Raw genomic sequence first — 23,543 nt, 5'->3', positions numbered from 1 at the left:
ATGCAGGCTTTGTTATTTCAGAATGTCATCAGTTACTCTGAAATAAAGTTGCTGTGTAGACATAGCCTTAAATCCAAATTGTGAACAAGTTATTTGTTGTTTGTTTGTCTATGTTCATCGTTAGGTGCTAGTGCAGAGAAAATTAACACATTTTGTAACATCTTTCAGATCTTTAGTACAAGAATATTAGTATCCATGAAAATGTTTTTCATTTCTCAACCACTCATTTGATGAATCCACAATTTCAGTGCGTAATGTTTCTGATAAATGTGACAATGTAGATGAGCATTCTGCAGGCAAAAACTTCAGGAACTGTGAAATGGGATGTGTGGCCAAAAAACAAAAACAAAAAAAAAAGGTTTTTGCCTCTTTTTGCTAGAAGACTGGTTGCTAATTCTCTCATTTGCCATAAAAGTGAAGTGTGTGATGTACTCCATGAGACCATGAGTAATTGTGGAATCCTTTCTATCCATTGTGGGGAGGGAGGGGGAGAAGCACTTGTTTTGTAGAAGCCCAGATTAACTTGACTTTTCTGAAAAAGTGGAATAAATTCCTCTTTTCCTGATTGTTTCACTACCGGTATCTTCACTGGTATGATTAGCTTTCTTGGAAGCATCTTCCACAGGGAATTCTACAGAGATGAAACACAAAGAACTGCTTTAAAACTATAAATCACAAAGTGTGTCCAAATGATCAGTGCAGTGTCCACAGGTGATAGGCACACTAATTTACCATAAATGCATATCCAACTATGATAACTACATGTGTAATTTTGTTATATTATGTTTATGATTTTTTTAATGTGTGCAATGCTAAAAATTTGAACCTAATCTCCCACTTGTCAGAATGCAGAATATGACTAGACTGCAGGCTTCTTACAGAAGAAGATTTTCTGAAAGAGATCTTCCGGAAAAACTTCTTCCGAAAGAAAGTGTCTACACTGCAAAAGCGCATAGAAAAAGCAACCTACTTTTTCGAAAGATAGAGTCCACACTAATTGGACGCTATCTCGCATATAAGGCCACTTGGAACCAGTTCAGGCAGGGCATTAGGTCAGCAGTTGCTTCTGGGTGATGTTACCTAAGGCCATCTGAGACGCGTGCTTAAAGGGACACCCCCGGACAGCCGTTTCTCAGGTTCTGCTGCGTGCTTGCCTACCTCTATTAGGAACAGCAAAGGATTTGCAGTGCGTACTCTGGTTGCCCAGCTTTTGGACACCACAGCATTCTTTTTGCTATGGAGCCAGAGCTGCCTCTGGGCATGTGATGGCCCCACGCTGTCATGTTTGTGCAGACCATCTTGATGGTCCTCCATGCTCATCAGTGAGTCCCTCTGCCTGGGACTCAACTCCATGCTCATCAGTGAGTCCCTCTGCCTGGATGAGGGAGCAATGCCCTAGCACCTGCACCCCATGGTAAAGAGATGCTTCCGGACACCAATTCCAACTGGTGGGACCGGCTGGTGATGGAGCAGTAAGACGACCAGCAGTAGCTCAACAACTTCCGCATGTGGAAGGCCACCTTTATGGAGCTGTATACCTGGCTCACCCCTGCCCTCTGAGGACGTGACACCCACCTGCGGCCCTCCATCCTCCTGGAGAGGCGGGTTGCAATCTCCATCTGGAAGCTCATCACCCCAGACAGTTAATGGTCGGTGGCCAACCAGATCGGCATGGAGAAGTTCACCATCCGGGCCCTCCTCATGGAGGTAAGGCACTCTCAGGATGCAGTCCCTGAAGGGGAGCAGGCAATACTGGAAAGAGGGACTGTAGAAAAAAGGGATGATTGGGAGGTGTGGAGATGACTTGGGGGTGGAGGGAAAGCCCCATCCCTGAGGGGTTGTGCCGTCCTGCCCTCCCACAACCCTGCTGGAGGGTGACCTCATAGGGGCTGGCTCCTGGGGAATTTGAAGAGGGGGGCTAGCACCTCCCAAGGGCTCAGGCACTCCCTCTCATTCTCTGTTTTGTGTGTTTCTTTGTCTTCTTCTACAGGTTGTGAGGGCGATCAATTCCATCCCGCTGCACAGGGTCATCTGCCTCGGAGACCTGAACTCCATCGTTGCAGTATTTGCTGCCCTGGGATTCCCCAACTGCGGGGAGTCACTGATGGAACCCACACTCTGATCAGCGCACCACATCATCGAGCAGCCCGATACATCAACAGGAAGGGCTGTTTCTCAATGGTGCTGTAGGCCCTGGTCAATCACCGTGGACAGTTTTTGGACATTTTCATCAGGTGGTTTGGCAGGGCACACAATGTCTGCCTATTCAGAAACTCCAACCTCTACCACAAGCTGGAGGCTGGGACATTCTTCTCCCAGCAGGACTTTTGTGTGAGGGACATGCAGATGCCACTGTGCATTGTCAGGGACGCAGCCTATCCAATCATGCCATGCCTCATGAACACCTGGACCTCAGCAGGGAACAATTCAATGCACACCTCAACCAGGCCTGCATGCAGATGGAATGTGCCTTTGGGTGCCTGAAGGCGCAGTTCAGTTGCCTCCTGACCCGCCTCGACATGGGGGAGCAAAACATCTCTTAGGTGGTTGCAGCGTGTTGTGTTCTCCACAACATTTTGGAGAGCAAGGGGGAGGCCTTCCTCCTAGGGTGTGGGCAGAGGCAGGCTGCAAAGGGAAGGCCGTTGAGCAGCTGCGGACAGCTGACATCTGCCAGGCACATCAGGCCAGGGAGCACATCCGGGAGCCCCTGAGGGAGAGTTTCTCTCAAGGACCCCAATAACTCTCCCCAGGATCTCTCCACTAGGGGCCTGAGCCTTCACACCCCCAATACCTTTCCCACAACAACTCCTCCTTTCCCTGTACTCCCAATAAAAACACTAGTTTTGAGTGGAAAAACAAAAACTTTCTTTATTTTTTCTAATAAAAGTAACTGGGGAGGAGGAGGGCTGGGAACCTGGAGGGGAAAGAAAGGAGGAGGGCTCAGGGCTGGGAGTGGCGTGTGGGGTGGCTGATAGAGCCACTTCAGGTCTGGGGACCTCGGTGAACTCAGGGGTGGCTGGGGCTTGGGACCACAGGGGAGTGGGCAGGATGCGGGGTTAGAACAGGGTCAAGGATGGCGGACGGGCCATAGGCATGGCAGGGGGAGCTGGAGTAGGGACAAGATCTGGAATGGGGAGGGCTAGAGTGGGGACAGGACCCAGAAGTGCCATCACTTCCCAGATGGTGGCACGCCAGTTTTCTCCCTGCCGCACAAGCTGGTCCCACATGTGGATGCGCCACTCAGAGTCATCCCGGACCTTTTGAGCCAGGGTTTGCTGTGCGTCATGCAGGATGGCCACGTGCTTCCTCATACAGTCCTCGTGGACCCTCCTGTGCTTGCGGCTCCCCCAGGTTCAGGTGGCTGCCTCTGATGGTGTGGATCACCCCTCAGTGGAGGAAAAGAGGGAGAGGCGGTCAGTCATCCATGCACACACTGTCCCTGAGGCCGTGCCCTCCTGTGTGAGCAGTGAGCAACTGTCCTCAGAGCCGAGGACAGTGATGTCCTATGAGCAAGGCCATGTGAAGCCTGCACAACAGGCCCAGCCTCACAGGGGCCCTAAGGTGCCCAGGGTACCATGCTTCCCCCCACCCTCCACATCCAACAGACAAGCAGGCAAGGGAAGTGTCCAGCCACAGAGGGATCCCATGGGCTGGAGAGAGGCCTGGAGCAGCCTGGCCTTCCAGAGGGCCTGCACACACACCTGTGCCTGGCAGTGCTGTCCAAGAGAGCAGGTGGTTTCTCAAGCGTGCAGGCATGCCCATGTGCACTCCTCAGAGTGCATGGGGTCGTGCCTGCGCTGTTGACCCCAGTCTGCTTCCAGCAGTGTCTGGTGGTGGGAGGGCAAGTGTGAGACCTCACCACAGCCTGTGAGCAGGATCGCGGGCGTGCACAGGGGCTGCCTGCTGAGTCGATGTGGCGCACAATAACACTGCATGTAATTCCATGTGCACGGACTCCAACACAATGTCCAGCCCCAGGACAGCTTTACGAGCTTCCAGGAGACAGGAATTAGAGAGTTGTGATTAGTATGGATGGAATGTCCACCAGGGTACCTGTGTTATTTCCTGGAGGCCTCTTCTTCTGAAAGAAAACCCTCCTCTCTATCCACACAGCCTTTTTCCGAAAAGGCAGTCTTCCTCAACCAATAAAGAGGACCAGTAAAACTACGCAGTTTGTCAAATATATTGTCAAAGGCCTCAGATATAGAAATCTAATTCAGCTGTGATCAGCACCTTTATTTCAAAATAATGCTAATGTAAATTTCTGACCTATAATTATAAATTGTCATAACGGTTACTTGGAGTAGATCATAAAATGGGTTCCTTCCTCTTACTGAACTCCTGCTTTGGGTTTTATGGGTTGGCTGAGTCATCTGTTGTTCTGCAGTTTATATAGCCAACAATAGTAACTGAGACTGACCTATATGCAAACTGGAGACAACCAAACAATTGCATAGCAGTTTCAGTTTGTGAACCTAAATACATTAAGATCTTGCTAGTGGTTAAAAAAAATCCTTACAGTAAATTTACAATGAAACTGAGAGTAGCATTTGAGTGGCCAATCTAATGCGTATGTTGGGCATCTGGATTCTGATCCTATTAAAGACAAGGGGTATCTTTCCATTAACTTCAAAGGGCAATGGGTTGGGTCCCTGATGAGCAATTCTGCAGAAGTCATCAGTGCTATTGAACAGCATGAAATGAGAGCAGTGTACTACACTAGAATAAGGTCAGAGAAACCAGATGTAATATAGAACTTATTGTGCTATGCAGGACAGATGCGTGATGCCCCCGCCTACTCAAAAAGTAGCTTTCTGATTTATTTCACTGACTAACCTGAATAAGACTGAACAGCAAACATCATACATATATGTCTTATCAAGTTCATTTCAATTCATGGACCCTGCCCAGTCCAATCCAAAACATGCATTAGCATGGTCAAACACAAAGCCACAAAATGAATATATTTCTAAGAGCAAATCTTCTTTTGGTGGTAAAATTCTTCTCTGCTCTCTTTGCTTTGGCCACCTAAGTCACCTTATCCCCAGACAGAAAGGTTTTTCCTTGTGTTTTAGCTGTATGTGGTATCAGCAGACTTCTCATATGTCACTTGTGTAAACAGGATGTCACTCAGTTTAGTCATGAGTTACCTACATTCCATTTTCATGGCTCATCCAGTCCATTTTATTGTTGAAAGTTACTAGCACTGAAGAACTGAATCCCACAAGTTACGTTTCCTACATGATTAATTTTTGTGTGTGCCTCCTTTGGGTCTTTGTCACCAACCAGGCCTTTGATATTGTCAGAGGTATAGATATCACATATTCAAGATCCTTCAAAGGTCTTATCAAAAGTCTCCAAGGAAAAAAACATCAAAATGGTCATAGTGTGTCAGACCAATCATCCATCTCTAACAGTGTCTTGTCCTCTAGCAGTGGCCGGTGTTAGATGCTTCAGAGAGAATTAAAGAACAGGGCAGATCATCCCCTGTCATCCAGTCCTGCCTTCTGGCAGTCAGAAGTTTAGGGACATACAGAGCATGAGATTATGTCCCTGACCATATTGTGTAATGGCCATGGGTAGACATATCCTTGTTGGTAGCTGTGTTGCTATAGCTCTTCAGTGGAGACATTACCTCCTGGAAGGGAGGAGTTCTCACATTGGCGTAGTTCAGAGGTGGGGAACCTCTTTTGGGTGTGGGGGTCAGTGACCCACAAATGTATCAGTTGGGCCCAGGCTAGTAGATCTTGTGTGCTCCAGCCCCAAGTGGGGAACAGCAGCAGTGGGCTAGAGTGTCCATGAGGGCTCCCCAATGCTAAGGGTGAGCTCTGAGCCTAAGGAGACAGATCCAGGCAAATCATAGATTCTCTTAGCATAGTTAATCCACCTCCCTGAGAGGTGAGGTACAGGTTAACAAAAGAATTCTTCCATTGACCTAGCACTGTCCTCACTGAGGGTTAGCAACATCTCTCAGGGCTGTGGATATTTTACACTTCTTCAATGAGTTCTACAGGTTGACTGTGCATTGCATGAAGAAGTATTTCCTTATGTTTGTTTTAAACCTTGTACCTTGTACCTATTCATTTCATTGGATAACCTCTTGTTCTCGTGTTATGTGTCCCAGTCTTTTTAATCTCTCTTCATAAGGAAGCTATTCCATCTCCCTCCCTGTTGGCCTTTCTCTGTAGTTTTCCCAATTTTAATATCTCTCTTTTTTTTTTAGAAAAAAAGAAAAAGAAAACAATAAATGAGACAGTGGCATCCTGATATTTCCAAAGTAAAACATAAATGTAAAAGAACTGAGTTAAATAAACCAGAACAAAATCCCAAGACAGAGAAAAGCAAAATCATGTTATTAATCTATTTAACACTATGTAAAGCACTCTCTAAATTTTGGTGACTTAGTCACACAAGAATTTTTTTAATAAGGATAGAAAATGGAATATGAGTCCATTATAATGAAAGTGACTATAATAACAGTTGAAAACGGTGTATTTACAACCAGTGCTGAATATTCCTGGTTTGGTTTCTTTTTGTCGGGTTTTTTAAACTAGTTGTTATTCTTTCCTGCTGTAGCCAAATCTCCAAGTGCTTTCATTATCCTTACTTCTGCAAAACTCCCATTGTAATAAGAACTAAAGGGTCTGCAAGATTTATCCCAACTAGCTGTATCTGAAGTAGCCTGTCTGTTTCTTCTAATAGAGTTTACACAGACGTTCATAAGGATGAAGATACACAATAGGGTTTTTTAAAAAGGCTATACATTTTGTCTTTGAACACTCTATGGCACTATAAAGTAAGTCTAATCTTTTTAGCATCTAAATTGTTTTCTAAGTATTTAAGTTGTCTTTTTTATTCTTCTTTGGATAATGACAGTATGTTTGTATAAGATGCATAACAAATATATCTTGAATATCTTTAAAAATGGCTTTTTAAAATTTGCTTGCCTCTTTGTTCCATCCTGCACCCTTGCTGTTCCCCGGGGCTCAAAATAAACTAGTTAACAAGGCTAGAATAAGGGTGTAATGGAGTCAAGGCCATCTCTGACATCAGTGGATAAATATGGTCCATGGCTGTTCCTGAACCCAAATTATTTATTTATGATAATTGCAAGGAGACATCTTGTTAAAGGTAGAACAATTAAATTATGGGGGCTACTAGAGATCGCTAATCCCAGAGGTCTACCACAGGTTCCCAAAATGTAACTTGCAGAACTGGCTTCCAGGTCAACCAATGAACTTTATCTATAGCTGTACCTTGTGCCAGTGGATTGTGAAGTGAGTCAGCATGTTAAAATGCAGCAATATTCTATGCTCATAATGGACACTTATATTTGTGTCAGAAAATAATTCTACAACAGTAAAATTTGGAACTTGGTGTTGGCAAGTAACATTTCATGGAATCTTAAATAGCTTATTTTGTTGGCTATCTCAGACCTCTCATGCAACAAGTGCCATTTAAGTTTCAGTGAAACATCTTACTTGATAAGCTTTAAGACAATGTGCATTGGGTAATTTTTTAGACCATCTGGGATTTGTGAGTGAGAGTGAGTGTGGGACCTTACCCTTCAGTGATGCCCCACAAAGAAGATAAACTACCTATTTCTGCCAGCTGCTGAGGAAGATCTTCTGTCCCACATGGTAGAACCTTTCTTTTTTTGATCGAAAGGACCCGGTATAATTTTTAATCTCTTCCCCATGTGCCTGAATGTGGCTTGTTTAATAATTGCATCTGGAGCACATGGATTCATTACACCATCATGTTCTGATTTTGGATGAAGGTGGTTAGTTGATTGTTGGGATAAAACACCAAGCAAGCCCCCTCTTTTTTACACCTAAGTATGTCTTGATCTGGTGAATGAAGTGTGGCTGTAGTTACTGACAGGACTTGCCAGGCATTCAGCTGTATCTAGATAACTGTATTTCAGTCCATAATTAAATTGACTTTTTCCCCTCTGTTTTTGGCAGTGTCAGGTTATTAAATTACACACAAACAAATTCGGTAAGGCAACCTTCTTTTTACCAGTCAGGTATGACCAAGTTTGGCTTCTGAAATCATTCTGTAAAGCTTTCAGCATCGATTGACATCTTACATGAACCAAAAGCAGCAGTCGCTCCCTCCCCATTCTTTGACGGAAACACATTTTCTTCTCCAAAGCCAAAGAGATCTGCTTATGCAGAATATGTCAATTAGGGGTGGACGGCACCAAGGGATATCATTTCCAAAGTAACCCTTGCATTGCTAAAAGTAATGAGGTCTAATTGAAGTATTACTCAACCATTCAGACAAATGGTATCTTTGTTTTAGAAAGCACATGCAGCATAAGGAAAAGGAAATTCAAAACAACACAATTATGCAGCCACTGTTGACTTACTTTTGGGATAAACTTGACATTTCCTTTCCAAGCATTCATCTGATAATTAATGAAAGTGTCTCTGATTAAATGTACTCTCCTTCACTGTCAATCTTCACATTCCCTTCCCCCCCAAAAAACAGTTTCCCACTTGTGGCATCAAAGTAAGGCCATAAAGTTGCGGTAATGTAATAAAATCAGATATATTGACATGAGTGCATGAAATGGAAAGAAAGTAGAAGGAAAGAAGCAATGGAAACTTTTGGTCTATAGTATTGCTAATCTCGAACTATTATTGATAACATCAGATGATGCTTTGATGCTTCTGTGTTTTACGGCAGTACATTTTCTTATAACACAACTTATAGCATCTGCCTGTGATTGACGTTGTAACAGAATATGTATGTAATACAACATCATACTAATGGCATACTTCTAAAGGCTGTTTCAGGATTATGACTCCTGTATTCATACTTCAATGTGGATGCTTTCCCACCCACCTCCCAACTTCCAACCTTACATTTAGGCATAGTATCAGAGGGGTAGCTGTGTTAGTCTGAATCTGCAAAAGCGGCTCTGACAAAGTGGGTCTTTGCCCACGAAAGCTTATGCTCCTACACTTCAGTTAGTCTATAAGGTGCCACAGGACTCCTCACCGCTTTTATTTAGGCATAGATTCTGCAAGTCTTTGAATTTTGCATTGTGGGAAGTGAAAGATTTGTAGGCTTTAGTACCAGTGGGAGTAGTGTCTATGTACAGACAGAAACCAGTTAAAACAATAGGAATAGTGACCCTTTGTACTGAGCTCCTTATGTGTCCAGTTTTTTATTTGCAAGAGCAAATGGTTAAAAAGGAATGAGAGAACCAGTGAAGAATGGGTGGGTCTAAGATGGAAGTTTGAAAAGACATGTGAGAAATTTAGCTGTATGCCTCCTGCTACTGCGGGGGAATAAATTGGCCGCCATGCAGGAAAGCTCCTGTTTGTGCAGGATCAGGTATATTTCAGTACGTTGGATCTTGATGATCCTTATTTACCTTGCACGTACAATACCCCCATGCTATGGTGGATCAGCTCTTCTTGAAGAAGGGACATTTTATGTTATTATTTTAGTATAGAGGAAATGATTGCTTTCTGCTGCATTTTTATTTCTATCAAAGTATAAGAGCTAAAGCAATACAATAGCATTTATTGACACTGATTCATCTGTCTTTCCCTGGGTTTTTGGGGTTTTTTAAAGAATTTTTAATATGACTCAGTAACTAATGTTGAAAGAGTGGTCACTAGGCAGGCATAACAACTACTTTTATTAAAACAACATTTTATCAACTCTAGAGCTCTGCTCTGCTGATGTGTTTAAGGAAATATAGGTTTCCCATAGTTACAATTGGAAGTATCCAATCTGAGGGTGGCTAGCACATCTTGATCACATTAGGATTTATTGTGACTAAAATATGTTCCTGGTGTATCTGTGGGAGAAAACTATTGTGTTCCTTGTAATGTTACTCTAGAGCCAAGCATAGTCCTTAATTCTATGAGTGACACTAAAGTAACACTTGCTATGGAAGAAAAATGGGATTCATAAACCAGGAAGTTCAGATTTACTCCAAGCATCCCATGTGCCTATGTTACAGCTCAGATGCAGCTTATAAAGAGCGTGCAAAGCTGCTAAGTTTGAAGTAAGAGCCACACTCCAATTTCCCTCAGCTTTCACAGAGTTCAGCTCCGGTGTTCTGTCTCCGGTTGGAAATATTCTGAGGTCAAAGAGGTAGTGGAACAAGGAAAAAGGGGTGATGTCCCAGAGAACTCCAGAGGAACCAGGAAAGAAAAGAAATCCCGCAAAGGGGGAACTGACCCCTAGCAGTAAAGAGGGGCTTAACACACTGTTAAGAGTCAGGCCAGATCTCCACTGGGGGAGAAATTAAATTTTAAGATACACAACTCTAGCTATGAGAATTGCATAACTGGAGTCGAAGTACCTTACACTGAATTTCTGCAGTGGTTCCACTGTCAACTTTTCTTTCTCCTCATGACCCCATGCAGTACTGGGATCATCAGGGGCACCATCAGCATTTGGTTTAGCGAGTTCTTCCTAGACTGGCTAAATCGAACCCCGGAAGATCGATCTCTGGAGTGTTGATTTCCAGGTATGTGTAGACAAGGTCTCAGAGAAAAGAGAGTAATGAGAGTAGAGGGGCAGGCTTTCTTTAGGGGCAGGCTCTGAGCATCCCACATATGGATGTGCAAAGAGGTACGGTGAAAGGAGCATCCTGCCCTCCCACAGAACTGTCAGGCTCAATGCAGTGCGTGCACTCTCCTGAGTGTGCGGACTGCTGGGATAGCAAGACATCCCAAAATGGAGTAGAGTGAGGTGAAGGCTGTTTGAAGGTGAGGTGAAGGCCATTTGAAACTTCTGAGGCTCAGCTTCTTGGAACTGAACCTCTAAATCAGCATAATACCACTTCCTTTCTTCCATGTTTTGTGTGTTTTTCAGGGTAGGGACAGTTTTTTCCTATGTATTTTTACAGCAACAAGCACAATGGACCCCCGATTTTGGTTGGTGCCTCCAAGGGGTGCTCTCACATATATAGTAATAAGTGTTTATATCAGCTAAAAAGCCTAATTCTATGTGGTACTAGACTATGCCCCTTGTCAATCCTAGTACTCCATGGGTCTGTGATGAGAAAGGGAAGTTGACAGGGGAGTACCACTGTTTTCATTGTTTTCCTCATCTCATAGGATACACTCTGCAACATGCAGGCTTGGGCCCACATAAGATATATCATGTCTATGTGTGTGAGAGAGACAGACAGACAGACAGATAAACAGAGAGCTTGCAAATGACATAAGATGTCATTCTACGCGCAGGCTGGCAGCATCATTTATTCCTGGGTATGTGAGGGACCACTGAAATGACTAAACTGGATTATTAATAATCTAGTCGGGAGCAGTTTAAACTCTTTCATGTGGAGGCTGAAACACCTTGAGCTTTTCTAAGAAGAGTGATGCATTTTGAGCAGAAAAAAACCCTTCATCTTCTGCTGATGTGGCCTTGGCAATCGACTGAACTGACAAGACTGGGTATTTGTATAACAAGCTGTGCTAAGGTGGGGTTTTTTTTTTTTTTTTTTTGGCCTAGTGTTTAGAAACACACAGAGGGGGGAAAATTAATAAATATGGAAATCAAATGTAAAAACTTCTTGCACTTGCAACTGGCTTCCCGGAGGGAATTCTTCTCTGTGTTCTCTGCTCTTCTTCCGCTCAGCAAAATGACTGCCAGTCATTAAGTGAAGCTGTAAGGAGCTCACTGTACAGTAATTGAACACCAATGGGCCCTCCATCATTTGCATTTCCTATTTTTTGATTGGCAGCTGTACATGAAATGCCATATCAGTTGAAAGTATGTTGTGAGCTGGCACTAATGATCCAGTGGCTCTGGGGAAACCTGCCATATTGTAATTTGGCTATCAGGCATGAAAGAAATAATTCTAAGTGCCAGCAATGTGAAGCTGAATAAATGTTTCAGTGCTGCAGGTTGCCAAGGGTGACACTTCTGATTTAGTATAAACGAATGCCCTGTTGCCTTTGGGGTTGGGGGAGTTCGCATTGTATCTGAGATGTGTGTATAAAACATTAGTATTAGAAAATGGCTTCAGCGCAGGATGGGAAACAGAGGCCTGGTCCCATAAGGCGACGGAATGTTTACAACTAATGACTGGATGAAAGGATTTTTCTACCTACTATAATGACAGGCAAAATAGGATTTGCTTTCCCTGAAATGGAGAATAATGGCTATGTTAACTCTGCCTTTCCTTTTTCTTTCTCTCTCTAAATGAAATGCTCTTTTGTAAAGAAAATCACATCTGTTTTCTTTTAGGTAGGGGAGTGGAGGGGAAGGATTTAACTCTTTGGTGTTTAAAGGAGTAGGGGATTTTGGTAGATGGCCAGTTGGGGCAACCCTGTTTTCAAGACCGCATATCATAAATCATGGCATGGAGAGCTCTGAGAAGATTGTGTATTCTTTATTCCTAGTCAAACGGATTTGAGAAGAAAGAGAGAAATTCAAATGCCTGAAAACATACATACAAGATGTTTTTATTTTCGTATTTCAATTCCTGCACATGAGTATTCACAAAAGGTGACACTGAAGGGCTGGTATCTACAGATAAGTTAAAATTGGAAGACAAAGTGTAAGAAGCTCCTCTTTTATTCCCTGAGTTCCTTGTTGTTGCGCTTTTTGCTTGGGAATTTTAACCCAGATTTTTATAGCTGTGAGTTTACTACTGAGCATGCAGATGGGTTTACCCATGCAACAACTGTGATTGTATGTACCACTGAAGTAATTGTGATGGGCAACAGCTAATATAATTACATCTGTGCACACAGTTATGCTAAGTGTGTGTATGCTTTTGATAGCTCTTACTGCAGTCATGAAAATTTGATGCACAGTTTGTTTTATTCTTTGCAGATAATAGGATTCTAGAAATATTTTAAAGAAAAATATATAAAAGCATGTAAACAATTTGAACCTGCTTTATTTCCATTCAAGTCCACAAATGTTGTGAGTTCTTAATTTGGTTCTCCAGCTACTCTGTTCTTCCTGAAATGGAAATAATTCCCAATTTGGATTTATTTTATTACTCTGCTGTAATTTAAAAAGGGTATCTGAAAACCTGGCTGGTAGTGGTAACCTAGCAATGATATAGGAAAAGAGTTTGTAACTCAAAGACTCAGCCAAGAAGTAGCAAGTGAAAAGAAAGATACAAAATTAGATAGATCAGCTTGTCAATATTTTGTCCGCTGGTGTGCTGAGACTACTGTCTATCATGCTGATCACAAACTTCTCATTGTTTTCCTATATTCCCCCATCTGTCTGTATCCATCAGTTCTCTGTTAGTGCATACTTAGAGTGAGATCTCTTTGCGCTGTGTTTGTACAGAGCCTAGCACAATGGTGTTCTGGACCATGACTATGGCTTCTAAGTGCCATGATAATAATTAATTACTAATTTGAGCAGATCCCTGAACTCATTGCCAGTTTTTGCTACTATTCAAGGGGCTATTCAGAATTTTTTAAATGTATTAATTAATTAATTAATCAAATTATTATTATTATTATTATTATTATTATTATTATTATTATTATTATACCCTTGGATAGTAGCAAAAATTGGCAACACCTTCAGGGATCTGGTCAAATTATGTGCATTGGAAACCCCTGTGTGAAGTGTTGAGTATCCTGTATTCTCACAGCCATGAATGGTCATTGAAAGCACTGAGCACCATGCAGAATCAGGGTTTTAATGTTTCATTGCTGCTTTAATTGTTGCTGTGAGGCCCCGTGATAAGAAGCCAGGTGTGATGTGCAAGACTAAGTGACAAATTAGAAGCACACCATCCACGCCAATGGATGAACTACCTCGAAAAGAATACACATTAATTGGAAATTTATGAGGGTAAAAATATCAGAGCAGATAGTCCATTATCACAGATGGTGAGCTAGCCTCAAATTTTGTATCTGGATTTTGAATAGCCCCAAAAAAGTTAGAGAGAGGTAAAAGGTTGACTTCAGGAATTTGATTTGGACTCTTAAAAAGAAAAATGTTATTTTCAAAATGTGGATCTGGATTTGTCTTAAGATTCCAAACAGTTGCATCTCAAATGTAATGTGCCATTTAGAACATCTGTTCAGACTCAAGTACATAAGAACATAAGAATGGCCGTACTGGGTCAGACCAAAGGTCCATCTAGCCCAGTAGCCTGTCTGCCGACAGTGGCCAGCACCAGGTGCTCCAGAGGGGGTGGACCGAAGACAATGATCAAGCGATTTGTCTCCTGCCCATCCTTCTCCAGCTTCTGACAAACAGAGGCCAGGGACACCATTTCTATCCCCTGGCTAATAGCCTTTTACAGACCTAACCTCCATAAGTATTATCCTTATGATGATTCATGCCACTCTATATCTTTTAAGTCCACAAGAAGTGGTATGAAACAGAGGCAAGAAGAGGCACTCAGCCCTATGGCCCCATCATACAACAACGACACGTTACAATTACAAGAAGTTTCTTTTGTCATTTGATATCATGAATCAGAATTTCTTGATGAGACTTCCAATGCACTGAACCACTATTGCAAAGCCAATGGACTTTCAGAATCACATTCTGCCTTCAAATTTGATTTCAGAGGGATAATCTCCTTGAAACAAACAGACTGCTTTGCATGGTATACATCATGTACAACTCAATTGAGGTGTCCCGGTTACTTTGGCATGCCCTTTCCCTGATGAGGGGAAGGACATACAAATAAGAATGGAAGTTTTCTATAAAAACAGCATGTTTTTGATAGAGAAAATGTATTTTTTTTAATCAAGAGGAAGCTAAGACAAAGCTGAATCTAGGCTGCTTGGGTTTATGAGGTAACTATTCAAGCTGTCTGCATCACATAACCATTCAGCCACGGTCGAGAGCTTTGCAAAGTAATCAATACATGAGGAGTATCCTCATTTACTCTTATAAATATAATGTATGTTATATAGTTCTCATTGTAACACATCAGCTACATCCCTTTATTCAGCTAGGGACAAATCCATCTCTCTTTACTAACATGAATAACACTGTAGCAAGGACTGCTTGAGTAATTGACAGCACAATTTAGCTCATAAAAGCTATTGATAAGGTCTCGCTCTATATTTATATAGGACTGAAATGAGAATATACAGAGGATGATATGGTATATAGAGAAAATGAGAAAACTGGAGAAAGAATTATCACTGTATAGAAGAAAAATCTATTCAATAAAACTAATAAATTGTGCCATAGTGATATTTTAATTATATAAAAGGGATAACTTTATAGACACTGGTTGATCCGTAACGCATACATGACTAATTCCTGATCTGTGCATGTATTTAGCAGTTATCCTCCAGTGAATGTATGAGCAAATGGCCAGCTAGCTATCATTTGTGTTTGTGTATCCACTGTGTTTGCACCTGCAATCACAGAAATTGACCATGCAAAGTAGGTGGGCAAATCCATGTGAAATTCTGAAAATATGGGCCACCATCAGAAGTAGTAACAAATGGGGAAGGTGGAATACATATGCATAATATAGTACTTTAACCTAATAACATGACCACTTGCAAGCTTTAGCATAACACTGAAAATTGCTAATGGAGCACTGTGCAGATATTCATGATACAAGCAGTCAGGAATCATGCATAATGGAACAGTGCAACTGCTAACAGCAGATTCACACAAGATAATTTAAACTTGTTTGTATGGAAATGAAGAACTGATCTTTGAAGTGGTCCTTAATGAGATTCTGCTTGATCCTCACTGTATCTGGAGAGAGCGTTCCCTTTTCCTTTTGCATCCAGCTTATGTTTGTGGGGGTGCAGAAACAGGATTCGTTTAAATTATGAATGCCTATTTGCATCTACACAGTATTAGGTGAGAAGTAGGTGTCACTAGTACCTCATGAATGTTTGTAAAAATTACGCAAATACATAGACCCAGGCCCATTAACAGGGGGAGGTAATGGGGGTAGTAGCCTTGGGGCCTGATGATTCAAAAGGGCTTGGGGGCCCTGGCTGTTAATGACACTGTTAGCCCCAGTCCTGCTCTTTCATCTGAGGCTTCACACCTTCCATTGCTGTGTCCAGACTCAAGGGTTTTTTCGAAAAAAGTAGCCTTTTTTCGAAAAAACTTCACCTGCGTCTAGACTACAGACATGTTCTTTCAAAATTAAATCGAAAGAACGCGGCTTTTCTTTTGACGGCGGAAAACCTCATTTCATGAGGAAGAATGCCTTTTTTCGAAAGTGCTCTTTCAAAAAAAGGCATTCTTGAATGCAAACAGGGCTTTTCCGAAAGAGAGCATCCAGACTGCCTGGGTGCTTTCTTTCGAAAAAGCGGCTTGCTTTTTCGAAAGTACTGCTTGCAGTCTAGACGCTCTTTTTCGAAAGAGGCTTGCAGTCTAGACATAGCCCAGGAGTGCAGAGCTCCCTCCCTCTCCCCCGCCCCCGCCTCCCCACCCCCCCCCCCCCCCCCCACACTCACACCTTGCCCAGAGGCCTGGCAAGTCTGGCAGCCACTCCACATAGACCACTCGTACATATTGCATGTTATTTTTCTTCCTGATTTGTAGACATAACAGAGTCTGTGTTCCTTGGTTAGACAGTATAGGAGATAAGAAATCAAAATTATATACACGTTGAACTTCTCCAATCCGGCTCTCTCTGGTATGGCAACATCCATAGTCCGGCATGATTTTAGTTTACCAGACCATTTATCATGCATGTGGCTAAGTTTCTCAGGGTGCGTCTACATAGCAGCCTTACCTCAAAATAAGCTATGCAAATTGTATAGCTTATTTTAAGGTTATTTCAAAATAAAGCACTATTCCAGCAAATCCCTTAACCTTCATGGAATAAGGGTTACAGCGATGCCGGAACAGCACGCCCATTATTTCAAAATATATATACTTCCGGTATCCCGAAATAGCCCTACTCTCTCAATGTAGCCTCACAGTCCCATGAAGTTGGTTTACAGCCACCAGTCCTGCCTCTCAGTGTTCTGTGCTGTTATTTAGCTCTAATTTACCCCTAAATGTCATCTAAGAGATCAGGAAGTAGTAGAAGACTTGGTAATGCTGTTAAAACAATATTGACCTTCCAAGGTTTGGCAAATTCCTACACACACCAAAACCCAGGAAAACTAATAACATGTCTTGTGTGTTTCAGCAAGAAATAGGTCTTTTTTCTTTATGGAAGTTTTCATTTCCAGTTGATGCCTTGCATTTTTGTGCACTACAAAATATTCTTGGGATGGCTTTAAGGTATATGGCATTGCTATAAAATCATGTATCCTTTATGACTATTGGAAAGTAGACAAAATATTGATTTGCTATAAAGTAGTTCTAGATACTATCAAACTCAAGAACAGACTTCCCTCATAATTTATTGCTGAATGATTAGCCATATCTGAACTTCAACTACATCTTTGGAAAAAAGTCTGTCTGGTAAATAGGAACTTATTTTTTGGCTTTGCTTTGTTTTGATTTGAGGGACAGAGGGAGAACATTTAGGGTTTGCTTGTTATTTAAAATCATAAACCTAGGGAGAATTTCGTTAAAACGAATAACAACATTTTCATGAGGGGGCCCACTTAATTTCTGTTTTCTTGCAGATTCCCTATGTACGTCTGTCTTCTGGTTCTGTCTTCAGCTAAAACCAACTGAATGTCTTAATATAGCAATAAACCTCTGAACAGACTGGAATTTGAAAGGCATACTCTTTTCTATAAGAGCATCATGAGAGGAAGGAGTCTAGTTTACTGTGACTCACTGGTTGGAGTTCATATAAGGCTACTGTAAACTAATACTACTTAAAAAACTTTAAAAACAACAAATAGTCTGATAGTATTTTAAAGACTAACAAAACATGTAGCTGGTATCACGAGCTTTCATGGGCACAGCCCACTTCTTCAGATGCCATTTAGTTAGCTGGCTTCATAAAAAGCACAGTGGAAGCCTTTCTGAATATCAGAACTGAATGAGGTACATTTAGCATCAGTGATTTTAATAAAGTATTTGCAAGTAATGGTAGAGGTCCCTTTGGAAGGCTGCCCACCTTTCTTAAGTAGTTTAAAAAGCAGGGATTTTTCAGCTCAGTGTTGACTGCACCAGTGGCCAGGGGAGCCAATGGGGTTGCCAGGCCACTGGGCAATGCGTGGGAGTGGCCAGCTTCACACTCCTAAGAGGGATGGAGCTTCAGGCCAAAGGGGCGGGTCTGGGACAGCCAGCCCTCCAGCGGCATCCAGACAGAATGATGCTCTCTGTTCGCCCGCCAGCCCTCAGAACTGGCCAGACCAAACAACACAGTGTTCCTGCAGCAATTCTAAAGGATCCACAGCTGCTATTGCTACAATGGCAGCAGCAGCAGCAGCTAAGAACCCTGGGCCATTTAGAAATGCTGAACCTTGGGGAAATTGCTTCCTTTGGCCCCCATATTGGTGGGCCTGCCATTTGCATTATCAGCTGCTGTAGACTGAAAATAGCCCATATCCTGTGTACTTGCAAAGCTGTCTGTGCCTGATGAGCATGGATGTCACTGGAAGGAATTACAAGTGAGACATTTCACATTGCAAAGAAGTTTGTAGAAATGCCAAATCCTGAGAGGCGACGAGTACCAGCAACTTTTATTAAGATGATTCCACTGAATAGCTCTTAATGCTAACAGCTCCCCAAATTTGGACCATTGTCTTCAGTAGGTGTGTGGCGTCTCCGCAGCAATCAGGATTCTCTCCTTTCAATTGCCATACCAGAGCACACATTCCTATTGTGTAGGCCTGGTGCGTTCCCATCAGCATGCCCTGCGAAAATAATAGAACCCGTCAGAGGTTTAAAACTTTTCATACGCATCTCATGGATAGGTAGTCGTATCTGTCTCACATCTGAGGTCAGTTGAACCCTTATTCCAGTTACACAGAAGACCATTTTTAATATTATCCATAATTGTATTTAAATAAAGTAGATTATTGATGGCAGGAGGGATAGCTCAGTGGTTTGAGCATTGGCCTGCTTAAACCCAGGGTTGTGAGTTCAATCCTTGCAGAGGCCAATTAGGGATTTGGGGCAAAAATTTGTCAGGGATGGTACTTGGTCCTGCTGTGAAGGCAGGGGACTGGACTCAATGACCATTCAAGGTCCCTTCCAGTTCTAGGAGATAGACAATCCTTATTATTTATTTTTATAGATTAACCATCTTCTGTGAAATAAGATCAAAATAATCACGTGAAATCATTTTTAATATACACATTGTTTTAGGTTCAGAGGGGTAGCTGATTGTTTTAGGAGTTTACTAATGTTTGATAAACATGTAATTTTAGAATACTTTCAACAATATGATTAGCAATTGTTTAATAAAATTCTGTCTGCTTCATAATAATTATACTTAGTAACTTCTCCTCCTCTGGTATTTACCAATGTCCAATACAGGTAGTACTTTAGAGGGCTATATTTTTGGACAGCCTCCTATTTGCATGCCTACTTCTGGACTTTCAATCCATTGCATTTTTAAAGGAGCTCCTTGTGCAACAGTTAGACCTGAGAAAACGCTTCATCCTCATGCACAATACTATATTCTTAAGTGTTGAAATGCTTGATTTGCACACACTGAGCACCAGTTTCAGTGGGATTCATAACTCTTTGCAGGATTAGGCCCATGAATTGCTGGTGCTTGCATTGATGGGCATACAATGTCAAAGGAAAGAGCTAAAAATTTAGCCGTCTCTATTTTTGTTTGCCCCATGCAAGGTTTCTTTATGTATGTGGAAACTCTATGGCTACGTCTACACTGGCCCCTTTTCCGAAAGGGGCATGCTAATTTCACAGGTCGTAATAGGGAAATCCACGGGGGATTTAAATATCCCCCGCGGCATTTAAATAAAAATGTCCGCCGCTTTTTTCCGGCTTTTAGAAAAGCCGGAAAAGAGCGTCTACACTGGCCCCGATCCTCCGGAAAAAAGCCCTTTTCCGGAGGATCTCTTATTCCTACACTTTGAAGTAGGAATAAGAGATCCTCAGGAAAAGGGCTTTTTTCCGGAGGATCGGGGCCAGTGTAGACGCTCTTTTCCGGCTTTTCTAAAAGCCGGAAAAAAGCGGCGGACATTTTTATTTAAATGCCGCGGGGGATATTTAAATCCCCCGCAGATTTCCCTATTACGACCTGTGAAATTAGCATGCCCCTTTCGGAAAAGGGGCCAGTGTAGACGAGCCCTATCAGTGTCTATTTCCCATTGATACGTACAGATTTATTGTATTTATAATGTGTTGGTCATGTAATTACTGAGGGGTGACATGCTTACACATGTGCCTATTAAAGCAGTAGGAATTGGAGATGAAGAACATATAAGGTCACTATTCTATTCCAGTGGTGTCAAGCCCATTCTGTGGAGAGGGCCAAATAACATTTTTAATTATGATCCATTTGGCTAGTACGACAGAATTAGGGTCATACGCCACCATTGATTCATAGCCTGCTGTTGACATTGGGAGGTTTACATAAAGGGCAGAACAAGACCTTTATGAAGTAACTGAACCTCATGTTAGTAAAGCCTCTGCCACATTTGACATCAGTCAGTGGGGGAAAAGAAATTATGCACTTTTAGCAGGGCAGCTCTCCCTTCCCCTTGTTTAACTGGCCATTTGCAAGCACAGTGATAATCATTGCACACACAAAGCTGCAGGAACAAGCATTTGGAGGTTTTAAGGCCCAGAATTTCCAACTCTCTGGCAATTTGTGAGATGAAAGGTGCTATAGAACTGTAAATCCCTGTTGTCTGGCTGTACAGGAAGAGGGACAGGAGACATTTGACATGGGTTTCATCAGGCATCAACTTTATTATTAGATGTCTGGGACTACCCAGTAGCTAAGAGTGCATAGTGCAAGTAAGCCCCATATTTATTCCATAATTACATGGGGGACTTTTACAAGTTCTACCTCTTTTTCCATCCCTGTCTCTCCAGCAAACCCATTGCCGGGACCTCACCATCCACCCCCCCATACCTTAGTTGTTGGTATTCTTGTTATTTTATTGAGTTTATATTTAGGAGGGAGTCTCCTTTCCAGAAAGTTCTGAGAATCTGTCCTCTAAAAATCAGACCCATTTGGCACATCTTAAACTCACACTCAAATACTGAAGCAAACAAAATCGCTTCTTATGTTTGAGAACCTAGGCCTGTAATGTTTGGGGATTTCAAAATAGTCTTGTGGTGGCCACTTTCTATGGCTTACACAGTGTGGAAGGTTTTCTAAAAGTTGAGTTTCCAAACAGATTTTTTTGTGGGGAGGGTATATTGCACTATAAACATGAAATAAGGCATGAAAATGGGTGTCAGTACAAACCTCTGTCATCCTGCACAGCTCCTGATTTAGGCTTAAGTCTTCTATTTGAACAGGCTGAACACAATTGACAAGAAGCTGTGGAGAATTGATGTTGCATGAACTTTTTGTTTAGTTTCCAACTGACAGCACTGCTCTGCACTTCTCAGCCTGTGTGCGTCTGTGTGTTCTGCAGAGACGGTCACTTGCTCCCTCCTTTCAAATTAGCTTGTGAAATGGTTGGGATAATTTAGGACTTGTACTGCCTGATCATTGGTACAGTTACAACAAATAAAACATTTTAATATGAGCAGTCGCTGCATGTTTACTGTATCATATTGCTGGGAGCTGAATGTGTGCCAAATGCTATAACAGAAGGGAGTATATGAACTCCAGAATGATGACACTAATAAGGAAATTACAAAAGGCCCAACAAATGGCATTTGTGTTAAATCAATAATGCTCTGTTTGGTTTTTTTTATTCTAATCTTTCTTCAAAAAAAAATTATCTTTCCAAACAGTTGGCAATTCCCATTCTTGTTCTTCTTCCTGAACATAATTAAAAACATGTTGTGGCGTCTACTTAAGACATCAACTTTCCCAAGCCTGTCTTGTCCACTGCGTTTTAAACAAAGACACTTGTTTTGGCATTGTGCCCTTAATTAATCATTCGAGGCTTTATTGCAGTGCAAAAAAATGCCTTTGTTTAATGATTCATCACAAGCCCAATTTCAGCAGAACTTAATCAACTACAGGGCTAACTTTCTAATCAGCTTAAGTAAAAACAACAACAACAAAAAGATTGAAGCGTTGTTTTCAGTTTATCATGTTGATAAAGAAGTATTTCTTTATGACATTATTTCTGATTTAAATCTATAGAGACTAGATTGATCCGTTACCTTTAGAGTTCAGCAGAAGGATATATGTTACTTATTGTGAAAACATGAATTTGAAGTCTTCATGAATGCCAGGTACCATGGACTTCAGAAGAGATTGAATGACATTAAGCAGACCTTGTTGAAGAGTGACTCCAGGCATTGGTGATAAATTTGAATCTTTTAAAGTACAGTACGACAGAAAAATAATGAAAAATATTTGCTGTATATGGTTTTAGTGAGTGTTCAAATTATTTTTCACCACATTTGCTTTTTCCTATTTTATTTTTATTTCAGGATACTATGCCATTCCTCCATTTTACCCTCTCTTGAAATCTCTATGCAACTCTCAAGGTTTTTTGGGGAGTAGCTTTTCATGGTGAATCAATTTAAAATTATATTTCTTTTCAAAAGGACAATATACTGTTGAGTTCTTTGTTCTTCCTTTCTTTATTTTGAATTAAAGATTAGTAGAACCCTGCCCGGATACTAAATTTGTATCGGCATATCTGCAAAAATGAGCCATGGATACAGATACCCGCAGACATAAAGTGGATATCTGCAGATTTGCTGGGCGCTAAAGAAATAAAGTAAAATAGCCACAGATTATTGAAGCAAGTGGGCTGTGCCCACGAAAGCTCATGATACCATCTACATGTTTTGTTAGTCTATAAAGTGCTACAAGACCATTTGCTTGCTGTTTTTTTTTCTGTAACAGACTAACTCGGCTACCCCCTGAAGGTCCTATTGAAAGTTATGCATATACAGGCAGTCCCCGGGTTACGTACAAGATAGGGACTGTAGGTTTGTTCTTAAGTTGAATCTGTATGTAAGTCGGAACTGGCGTCCAGATTCAGCCGCTGCTGAAACTGACTGCCAGTTCTGACTTACATACCGAATCAACTTAAGAACCCCAGGCGTCCCCAAGTCAGCTGCTGCTGAAACTGATCAGCAGCTGATTCCAGGAAGCCGGGGCAGAGCAACTCTGCCTTGGGCTTCCTGTAGTCAGCGCTGGTCAGTTTCAGCAGAAGCTGACTTGGGGACGCCTGGGGCAGAGCAGCTGGGGTGCTGCTGGGTTGCTCCAGTAGCGCCGCTCCTCGGCGCTACTGGACCAACCCAGCAGCACCCCATCTGCTCTGCCCCAGGCGTCCTGATTCAGCCGCTGCTGAAACTGACCAGCAGCGGCTGAATCAGGACGCCTGGGGCAGAGCAGCTGGGGTGCTGCCGGGTTGGTCCAGTAGTGCCCAGAGCGGTGCTGCGGGACCAACCGGCAGTTCCACAGCTGCTCTGCCACAGGCGTCTGGAGAAAAGCCTAGTCTGCTGGGGGGTGGGGACGTACTAGCTGCGCCCCCCCCCCACCCCAGCAGACCAGGAAGACGCGGGCGGTGGACCGAGATGCACCGCGGTCCCGCCACCTGGGTCCTCCGCGGCTTTGCTCC

At 42.4% G+C, this 23,543-nt stretch overlaps 2 protein-coding genes across 4 annotated transcripts in view; one reads left to right on the top strand and one right to left on the bottom strand.

Moving 5' to 3' along the window:
• The window catches only part of TSHZ2 (teashirt zinc finger homeobox 2), a 301,375-nt gene that overhangs the window by 249,993 nt on the left and 27,839 nt on the right, over positions 1 to 23,543 (top strand). The gene's annotated exons all lie outside the window — the stretch shown is intronic.
• ZNF217 (zinc finger protein 217) overlaps positions 18,642 to 23,543 on the bottom strand; it is a 101,458-nt gene continuing 96,556 nt past the window's right edge. Inside the window, exon 7 of the transcript XR_012896514.1 lies at positions 18,642 to 18,720. The gene's annotated coding sequence lies outside the window, so the exon portion shown is untranslated. The remainder of the gene's footprint in view (positions 18,721 to 23,543) is intronic.

This window comes from Pelodiscus sinensis, chromosome 18 (genome assembly GCF_049634645.1).
Source record: "Pelodiscus sinensis isolate JC-2024 chromosome 18, ASM4963464v1, whole genome shotgun sequence".
Taxonomy (NCBI): Eukaryota; Metazoa; Chordata; order Testudines; family Trionychidae; genus Pelodiscus; species Pelodiscus sinensis.
The sequence above is the reverse complement of the archived record's forward strand: the minus strand, read 5'-3'. Positions and strand labels throughout refer to the sequence as shown.